Source organism: Mesoplodon mirus (genome assembly GCF_964341445.2).
Source record: "Mesoplodon mirus genome assembly, chromosome: 3".
Lineage (NCBI taxonomy): Eukaryota > Metazoa > Chordata > Mammalia > Artiodactyla > Ziphiidae > Mesoplodon > Mesoplodon mirus.
This window is the reverse complement of record NC_138978.1, coordinates 163,155,256-163,165,767: the sequence shown is the minus strand read 5'-3', so window position 1 is coordinate 163,165,767 and position 10,512 is coordinate 163,155,256. Positions and strand designations below refer to the sequence as shown.

The window sequence follows — 10,512 nt, the reverse complement described above, 5'->3', positions numbered from 1 at the left end:
TGTCTCTTGCATTGGCAGGCGGATTCTTAACCACTGCACCACCAGGGAAGTCCCAAGAAATCCTTATCTTGTGTATTATTCACAGCAAAGTTAACATTCTACCTTGCATTATAAAGTTGGGATACAGTATAAAATAAATAAGCTACAGGATGTATTGTACAGCAAAGGAAATATAGCCAATATTTTTTAATAACTATAAATTTTTAATAACATTAAAAATTTTAACTCACTATGTTGTACATCTGAAACTTACATAATATTGTAAATCAACTATACCTCAATAAAAAATAAAATAAAATAAAATGCAAAAAAATTTTTTAATAAAAAATAAAGTTGGGGTACACATCAATGTACCTACCCTTCCTCCCTCCCTTTAGTGAGATAAGCACTTGAAAGCTACCTTGGTCACCTTTATCCACTGACTATGAAAGAGACCCCCCACCCCTACCCTGGCAATCACACATCCACCAAAGCAGGTGTGCAGAGAACTATAAGACAGTCAAGGTATTTGGCTTCAAAGATGAGTAGGTCAATTATCTGGGAAAGATAGTGTAATTAGGACTTTTGTGTTTGGGAGTTGAAAATAAAAAGTTTCCTGACTTGTTGAGTTATGGATCACCCTTATGAGAGAAAAGGCTCCAGGTCACAAATGGTGAACATTTCAACCCACATTGACTAAGGTGACCAAACATCCTGTTACCAAGTCCAAGCTCATACTGCTTGCTGCATGACAGGCCCACAGATCAAGAGACGAGTCATTGGAGCAAGGATTAGTGACTTTATTTGGAAAGCTGGCAGACCGAGAAGATGGTGGACTCGTGTTCCAAAGAACCATCTTGCCTGAGTCAGAATTCAGGGTTCTTTTATACTAAAAGGGAAGGGAGTAAAGTCAAACATTTTCTGGTTCTGGTCAGCCTCCAGAGGGGATGTGTTCATTTCTTCCTGCTTGCAGTCATTCACAGGTGGGCCTGGTCAGGATGATTCCTGCGAGCTAAACAAAGGTATTTTAGCTTAATGCTTATTACCTGGAAGGCAGGGTTCCCAGAGATGGGCCATTTTGTATAATTTAAGCTTATAGGCAGCATCCCTTTAGTGATTAACTTGTAATAGAATACGAAGGTTCTTCCCTATTACAGTCCCAGATGGTCTGAGACAGGGGATCGTTTCCTAGGACAAGAAACTTTCATTGTTAAAATCAGGAAAGTCCCGGGCAAACCAGGACAAGTCGATCATCCTAACTGACACAGTGCTCTTGTGGTGCCTGGTCTATGAGGTAATGGGTCTGAGAAAAACGAGCACCAATGAAACCCCTTTGAAAATCAACCTTAGATGAGCTTATCACTGAATGAAAAGGACCATCCTCCCTCAAGGTTCTGTCATGGCCTGTGCTGAGATCAGGGTCAGAAGGGTACCAGTATCTTCTGTCAGTAGAGTTAGACCAGTGGTCAGTAGCATCACTGTGAAACAATAGGAACAGTAGACTGGTCCACTTTAGGGACTGCCCACTTGGATATTGTATTAGTTAACACCAGCTGTTTCCTTAGTCAGTCATTCTCAAACTTCAGTGTGCATCAGGATCAGCTGGAGGCTTGCTGGTCCCCATCTCTGGAGTTCTGATCTGGGTAAGAGACTGAAAATTTGGATTTGTAACAAGTTGCCAGGTGATACTGATGCTGCTGGTCTGGGGCCATATTTTGAGAGCCGCTTCATCTTAATGTTAGATGAGTCGGCAAAATCTCAGTAGTTTAGCATAATCTTCATTCATCCAACAGTCCAAAGTGTGTGTTTCTGTTTAGGTGGTTCTCTTAGGCAGCTCTCCTCTGAATGGTGACTCAAGTACCCAAGTTCCTCCGTGTGGTTCTGCCACCTTCAATATTGTGTTCCCAAGGTTGCTCTGGGGATCATTACCTTCCAGAGATCAGAAGTGGGGGATAGGGGACAAGCATGAAGGATCACTCCTGGGAAGCTTTTTGTTTGTTTGTTTTTTGTTTGTTTTTGGCCGTGCTGCACGGCTGCCGGGATCTTAGTTCCCCGACCAGGGACTGAACCTGGGCCCTGGCAGTGAAAGCACCGAGCTCTAGCCACTGGACCGCCAGGGAATTCCCCAATCCTGGGAAGTTTTTATGGACCCGGCCTAGAAGTTACTATATTTTTCAGACAAATGGCCACACCTAACTGAAAGAAAGACTAGGAACTATTGTCAAACTATGTGCCCAGGAAGAAGAGAACATGGGTTTGGTCTCTGCCACAGTCTTCTCTCCTGGCCATCAAATATCCATTTCATCCCTTTTTACCATATACAGAACACAATCTTCTTTCTGCACCAAGGGAAACAACTCAAAAGTCTCTTCCAGTCATTACATCAAGCTCAGAATCCAGGATCTCTGGGTGACACAGTATTTTCCACTAGGTCTGGGTATAGCTCCTCATGGCCTGATGACTTTAGAATTAGGAAAACAAGTTTTCTGTAAATTGTCCTCTCCCATCCCCTACACTCAATGGCAGAGCTAGGACATACTATCCACAGTAAAACAAACAAACCAACCCCCATTCAGGAAAAAGAGGAACAGGAGGTAACACACAGTTGCCAGTCCTTTGCAATTGTGAAAATCAGCTGCGCAGGCACTGTGAAGACCTCTGTCTTGGGGTGGAAGAATTTCCTTGATTAGACCATGGTCCTGCTCTTTGGGAAGAATTTCTGTTCCCAATTTTCTCTGCAGTCCCTGGCTCCATCTTCGCAGAGGCTCTTCCTTTTCCATTATCCTTCATGGCCACATCTGAAGCCAATGTCAGAGAGTGCATCATCTTTGGGGGCTTTCACAGTGTGCTCCCTGCCCACGCAAATGTGGAGGCTTGAGAGCTGTTTTTAAAATTTCCTGGATAGGCAAAAGCTTTATAGACTAGGCTTGTGGGTTCTTTATCAATACAATTCCAAGTTCCAGAACTTGGCTCTTCTGATCTATTTGCTTTGAGACTCAGGTGCCAGTAACTACTCGCAAAGTTATTTACTAGACCTAGGGTTGCCAGATAAAATATTGGGTACCCTGTATTTTTATTTGCTAAATTTGGCAACCATATCTAGATCCATTTCTCAGGGTCATCTTAATTCTTTGCTTCTTTACCTCATGATGTGCTTTCACCTAAAAAGTGGTTACCTTAAGGGTTGGCAGAGAACAAAACATCCTTAATTGCCTAATTGCCACACAGCTGTCATTTTGTTTACTTAGTAGTCTTGCTGAGCCTTTTTCTCTCAAGGCTTTTTTTAATCTTATCCCTTAATATTTGGAATCTAGAAGCCATAGGATTTCCCAGCCCTATAAAGCTCATGATCTCTGGGTTTTCCTCATCCTCTTTGATCTCTGCCTGAATTGAGTCCAGCCCAATTCTAGCCTACACTCATCTCTTTCAAGAATAACTTGCGGGCCTCCCTGGTGGCGCAGTGGTTGAGAGTCCGCCTGCCGATGCAGGGGATACGGGTTCGTGCCCCGGTCTGGGAGGATCCCATATGCCGCGGAGCGGCTGGGCCCGTGAGCCATGGCCACTGAGCCTGCGCGTCCGGAGCCTGTGCTCCGCAACGGGAGAGGCCACAACAGTGAGAGGCCCGCATACCGCAAAAAGAAAAAAAAAAAAAAAAAAAAAAAGAATAACTTGCTGAGAGCAGAAAGTTAAAACTCAAATACACTAGCATTCAAACTCTTTCCAACCACTTCCCTAGAGCAGGGATTCTTGACCTAAGGATTTGTAATTTGGATGGTGTATTAAGTCAAGTTCTCTGGAAGCAGACACTGAAATGAGGATTCATGTGCAAGTGATTTATTAAGGATTAACCAGGAATGAGGGAAAAACAGAATAATGATAGGATGCAATTTTAGGCAAAGTTCCAACCTCAGCTTGATCCAACAGGGGAACTCTGGAGCATATGTTATACCTCAAAGCAAAGAAGCTGGGTTGTCATACATCCTCACCAGTCACTTACTGGCCATGGCTGCCCTCTGGACTTAAACACCCATGCATTTCCAAATTTCTACATCTGTAGACAAAGGGCTCCCATAGCCCAAGGACAGTGCTCTGAAATGTCTCAGGTGAAAACTGGTAAAGCAAAGGTAATAGAAACTGTGGGATTAGCAGACGGAACCCCTACAAAGGATCTGAGGAGATCAGGCAGAGAACCAACAGTGTTCTCTAACCAACATGGGAAACAAATTACATCTTTACTTTCACTAACCCCAACTGAAAGTTAACATTTCCTTTATTCAGTTATGAATGTAGGCAACAAATCACAGTAGTATTAGCAGCTCCTGTGAATTATGTCCCAGGTATATTCATATAATATTATAGTTGTCGTATACATGTTGTAATATACCTCAAGATATTGTTTACACTCATATAATCATTACTACTTTGAAATTATGATAGTCCCAAGATTTGCAGTTGGCAGGCTGGAGACCCAGGAGAACTGATGGTATAGTTCTAGTCTGAGTCTAGAGGCCTGAGACCCAGGAGAGCCAATGCTGTAAGTTCTAGTCCAAGTCTGAGCCTCAAGACAGAATACCAGTGTCCCAGCTTGAAGACAGTCAGGCAGAGAGTGAATGCATTCTCCCTTACTCAGCATTTTTATTTTATTCAGGCCTGCAATGGATTGGATGAGGCCCACCTACATTGGGGAGGGCAATCTGCTTTGCTTGTCTACTAATTCAAATACTCATCTCATCCAGAAGCACACTCACAGATGCACCAGGAATGTTTGACCAAATACTTGGGCACCCAGTGCCCAGTCAAGTTAACACATAAAATTAACCATCACACATTCCTAGATCTTGTTATTTAATGGATTAATAAAGATGCAAATATGTTACTGTATCACATCTTTGCTTTTTAAAAGTATTTTCCTAAGCATTTGTCAGTACAGTTGGTTTTCTGGTACACATTCTATTTCATACATTTAAAAATATTACTTTGAAATGGGGTCTGTCAGCTTCACCAAACTGCCACAGGGGTACATGGCACCAAAACAAAAAAAGGAAAGGAAGGAAGGAAGGGAAAAAAGAAAGAGAAGAGATGAAAAGATTAACCTCTCTGCCCTAGAATTACAAAAGCATTTAGGCACACAGTCATCCTTCTAAGTTATTTCAAGTGACGTCTTATCAAATCTTTTTTTAGCGTATAATATGCGTCTCCATTTTTCTAAGTTTGGGTATCTGTTTCCTTACTTCCCACTGCTGATCCACTAAGCTAATGTCACAGATTTTAGGGTTTTGTATATGTTAGCTGCAGAGCTCTATGAATGAGATTTTGCCCTTTTAAAAGAGACCACAGAGAAATCCATTCTCCTTTCTGCTATGTGAAGACACAGCAAAAAGGTGGCCATCTATGAACAAGGAAGCAGGGCCTCACCAGGCACAGAATCTGCCAGCACCTTGATCTTTGACTTCCCAGCCTCCAGAGCTGTGAGAAATAAATTTCTGTTGTTTATAAGACACTCGGTGTATGGTATTCTGTTACAGCAGCTGAACAGACTAAGATAACAGCACTCCATCCATTTCAAGATACTAATGTCCTGTATTGATTAAGGTAAAACTATCTGTTATAATAAATAAATGCTCAATCTCAGTGGCTTAACAATAAAAATAACATTTAATGCAGTGTTCATGGGTCACGGCACATGACTGTCCTGGGTGATTCTCCTGGGCAGCTCCCACTCAAGTGATGATGTAGGTATCCAGAATCCCTCCATCTTGTGGCCCCATTATCTTTACCAGATGGATTCCCCATCCAGCTAGAAAGAAAAAGAGAAAGGAGGATTGTGCTTGAGAGGTTTTAATGGCGAAAACTCAGTGACATGACCCCACCTAACTGCAAGAGAAGCTGGGAAATATAGTAGAGCTGTATGTCCAGAGAGAAGAAATGGTTGGTGTAGGATTCGCAGACAAAATATAGGACACCTAGTTAAATTTAAATTTCAGATAAACAACAAACAATTTTTTTAGTATAAGTTATGTTCCATATAATATTTGGGCATCTTGTATGTCTAATGTTCTCTCTCTTTTTTTTTTTTTTCCTTTTTTTAAATTTATTTATTGCAGTACGTGGGCCTCTCACTGCTGTGGCCTCTCCCGTTGCGGAGAACAGGCTCCGGACGCACAGGCTCAGCGGCCATGGCTCACGGGCCCTGCCACTCCGCGGCATGTGGGATCTTCCCGGACCGGGGCACGAACCTGCATGCCTGGCATCGGCAGGCAGACTCTCAACCACTGCGCCACCAGGGAAGCCCTGGGCATCTTGTATGTTTACATGCTAAATCTAACAATCCTAGCTTTGGTGATCAGCTGACAGTCTTTGTCACAGGCAGGATGTCAGACTGACCTTTTGAACTGCTTAAGGCCTTGAGTTAATTGAAAATTCAGGGGGAGGAAGGAGCCTGAAGAGACAGCAATTCTAGACTTCCTGGTAAGTGGATGTGGGGCTAGTGTAATTTATTCGGGAAGATGAAAAGGTGGGACAATATTTGTATCATGTGTTCATGGAGACAATAAGTTACATTACCAGGGGCCTTATCCAGGATATTTATGAATTCCCATCTAGCACATACTTATAGTATGGACTAATTGAAACTCCCAAAGTGGGAAGTATTGAATATTTTTTAGACAATGGCTATGATGCAACAGACAGGCTAGGGCACATGGATGGATGAGATACTTAGTCCCTGCTAATGTGGTAGATAGAGACTAGAGTCTGTGGTGAGTCTGAGCTTGAAAGGATTCTCAACTATGCTTCAAAACCAGGCAGAGGGCTTCCCTGGTGGCGCAGTGGTTGAGAGTCTGCCTGCCAATGCAGGGGACACGGGTTCGTGCCCTGGTCCGGGAAAATCCCACATGCCGCGGAGCGGCTGGGCCCGTGAGCCATGGCTGCTGAGCCTGCGCGTCCGGAGCTTGTGCTCCACAATGGGAGAAGCCACAACAGTGAGAGGCCCGCGTACCGCAAAAAAAACCCCAAAAAACAAACAAAAAAAAACAGGCAGATATAGAGTGGTTGGCAGAATATGCAGGAGAGAGGACATGATGATATTTCTTCTTTGTGATCTCCATCACTGGAGAGTTTTGTGTAATGTAGACATATAGAAGGTAGTTTATTAAGTTTCTAACTCAGACTCCAAAAATTTCTAAAAAATTATAGCACTCTTCTTGAAGCAAGGACTGTGGCAAGTCTTGGTGCTCAAGAAAATGCAAATTACCCCAAGCCTGGATAAGCCATCAGAGACATGCCCAACGTGTTATGTTGCAATAGTTTGTGGGAAAGGGCATTCAGCCTGTGATAGAAGTAATGATTTCCAGAATCTGAGGGTATTATCTGGAATGACCTTTCCACCCCCGGGAAAGAAAGAAATAAAATTTTAGGACAAATTGCTGAAGTCCTACAAAAGAAGCAGACATTAGAAGGGGACTAGATATCAATATAGTGTTCCAATAATGCTGCCCTAAAAGTTATTGATGACCCCGTGTAGAAAATATCTTTATAAATGTGGTGAAGTGTTTGTAGGTTCTTTTTTTTTGAATTTTATTTTATTTTATTTTATACAGCAGGTTCTTATTAGTTATCTATTTTATATGTATTAGTGTATATATGTCAATCCCAATCTCCCAAGTCATCCCACCACCATCATCCACCCCACCCCCAAGTGTTTGTAGGTTCTTAAAAGTATCTGGGGGACTTCCCTGGTGGCACAGTGGTTAAAAATCCGCCTGCCAATGCACAGGCATGCGGGTTCGAGCCCTGGTCCGGGAAGATCCCACATGCTGCAGAGCAACTAAGCCCTTGCGCCACAACTACTGAAGCCTATGCGCCGCAACTACTGAGCCCACGTGCTGCAACTACTGAAGCCCGTGCACCTAGAGCCTGTGCTCCACAACAAGAGAAGCCACTGCAACGAGAAGCCCTCAAGCAGCAACGAAGACCCAGCTCTGCCAAAAATAAAAACAAAAAAAAAAGTATCTGGGTGAAACAGTTTTTTCCATTAAAAAAATTATGATTATATATGTTAAAACTCACTCTTTACTAACACTGTACACTAGTACATTTCTGTGAGTTTTGAGTCATTTAACTACCACCAAAATCAAGATATGGAACAGTTCTTCTATCTCCTAAAAAACTTCCCTCTTTGTAATCAACCCCTCCCCCAACCCCTGCCAGTCCCTGGCATCCACTGATGTGTTTTCTGTCCCTATGACCTCTGCCTTTTCTAGAATATCATATAAAGAGAATCATATAGTATGTAACTTTGTGAGTCTGTCTTGTTTCACTTAGGATAATGCTTTTGAGATCCATCCATGTTGTTGCATGTATTAGGATTTAGGACCTTAAGACTTAAACAAAAATTTTTTTTGAGAATATAGAGAATCATCAGATCTCTCTGGTCAAAAGTTTTAAGACTAGACTCAGAGAAAGGGGAAGCTCCAAATTCAAAACTATTAAGACATCATACACATTTAGGGGCTTTGCTCCAAAAACTTATCTCCAGTGGATGCCATAGAGAAATCAAGTTATCAGAGACATTGCTTTTAATGAAGGGCAGAGACATAGGCTAAAGCTGTGAAACTGCCTCCAAGATTTCTAGAATTGAGGAGGTTAATTCTGAAAGAGGAAAAGAAGACGTAATCCTTTTCAAAGAGCCATCAAGACCCACTCTAAGGTCCCTACAGTCAATTGGGAATGTTAGCAGCTCTGAGCTTTGTTTGGGAGTAATCATCAAAGACTCTTAAGGCCAGAAGGAACTGCCCAGCTATGTCCTTGCTTTTATTTGCTTGGGAAAAGATGGGTATTTGTAGAAGGCTGCACAAAGGAGAACCATAAAAGCTAAGGAATGTTTTGGAGTTTTCAAGAAACAAAGGTGAACCCAGAGAAAAGAGGATCCCAAGGCTGATAGAAGCTCTTTCTCCTTTCATAGGTAGCAAAGGATCCAAGATGGAGAGAAGAGGCTGGAATGCTCACAAAACAACAGAAAATAGGCAGTATGGGGGCTGGCCACATCCAAGCAAGACCATCTCCTACTGGGCTGCCTAAAAGGTAGTTCCTGTCCATTCTTTGAATCCCACGGCAGGAACCAAGGAAAGTACAGGAAGGAGGGCCCATAAATACAAATAAAGAGCTATTTCCTCTCTTCTGTGGGGCCCAGGGACTTAGAAGATGGTCATAACTCTAAGGATGAAGGCTTGGCTGGAACTTCAGGCTAGAAAAACAATGTATCTTTCTGTTTGGAGCTAAATTTAGCAGTAATTTGCCCAGCTTCTGAAGAGGAAAAGAGAAAAATTAGACAGAGCCTTGGGTCCATAAAGTAGCAAATACTTGAGCACATCCTGATTCTGGGTCCAGGACCAGATTATGGCCCATAAGGCAGCAGTGCATGTGGATAGAGGATATTGTTATGAACAAGTATCCTGCCAGTGCCTTGGCAGAAGCCAGAACAGAGGACCAGCCAGCACTTTGTAGAGGCCAGCTGCCATTTCCTATCAGCATTCCATTTCATGATAGCAGCAAGAAATTCTGTGCACTGGTTACCCTGGATTCTCCAAGCGTCCTAGACTACAAGGATCCAGTATTCACACTCTGAGGAAAAACTAGGGCATAAGTAAACCCCAAGCCTGGGGACTAGGGAAGTGGAGTCTCTGATTACATATATTTTTATAAAACCATGTCATATAGAGCTTTGTACCCCTCACAATGGTTTTTTAAATTCCCCATTTAATTAAATCTTTATTGAGTACCCATTACATACAAAGCACTGTTGAGGAAGGTCAAGTTCACATATTACTCCCCTTTACCTAGTAACTTGAAACACCATTTATATCAGTAATACACTTATGAAGAACTAATCACAATGATCTGTCCAACAAACCATTCCACAATTTCTTTAAGAATTATTCCAGGGAATTCCCTGGCTGTCCAGTGGTTAGGACTTAGCTCTTTCACTGCTATGGCCTGGGTTCGATCCCTGGTCAGGGAACTAAGGTCCAGCAAGCCACAGGACCAGCCCCCCCCAAAAAAAAGAATTATTCAAAAAAGATTTAATGAGATCCTATGTACTAAGTGGCAGGCATTGGACTAGGCTCAGGCTCAGAGGTAGAAAAGTGAACAGGTAGTCTTTTACCTCAAGGAATATGGTCTAATGGATATATAAATCATATAACCATTTTATTTATATTTACATATGTGAAATTTAGAGCCTTGACTGTAAGCATTGTAAACACTGGATTGGCTTTATAAAAGGGAGGAATGGGTATAGTAAGAATAATGAAATGTGTACGTTTAAAACCACACAGCATAGTGTCTGACACATAGTAGGTACTCAGTAAATATTTATTCGTTTGCCAAATGATTGTATTTGAAGGTATTCTGGTAAAAAAAGGTATTAGAGGGATCTGTGCTAGTTTTTTTTTTTTAAAGGAAAGCACAGATTTCTACATGCTATGTTCTGTCTCTCACACTGAAGGGATCTACTTTATACTATCTCATCCTTGA

At 42.2% G+C, this 10,512-nt stretch overlaps 1 long non-coding RNA gene across 1 annotated transcript in view; it reads right to left on the bottom strand.

The window, feature by feature from the left end:
* Window positions 1-766: 766 nt before the first annotated feature.
* LOC309800833 overlaps window positions 767-10,512 on the bottom strand; it is a 37,088-nt gene continuing 27,342 nt past the window's right edge. The window contains exon 3 of the long non-coding RNA XR_014293503.1: window positions 767-991. This is a non-coding gene — a long non-coding RNA (uncharacterized lncRNA). The remainder of the gene's footprint in view (window positions 992-10,512) is intronic.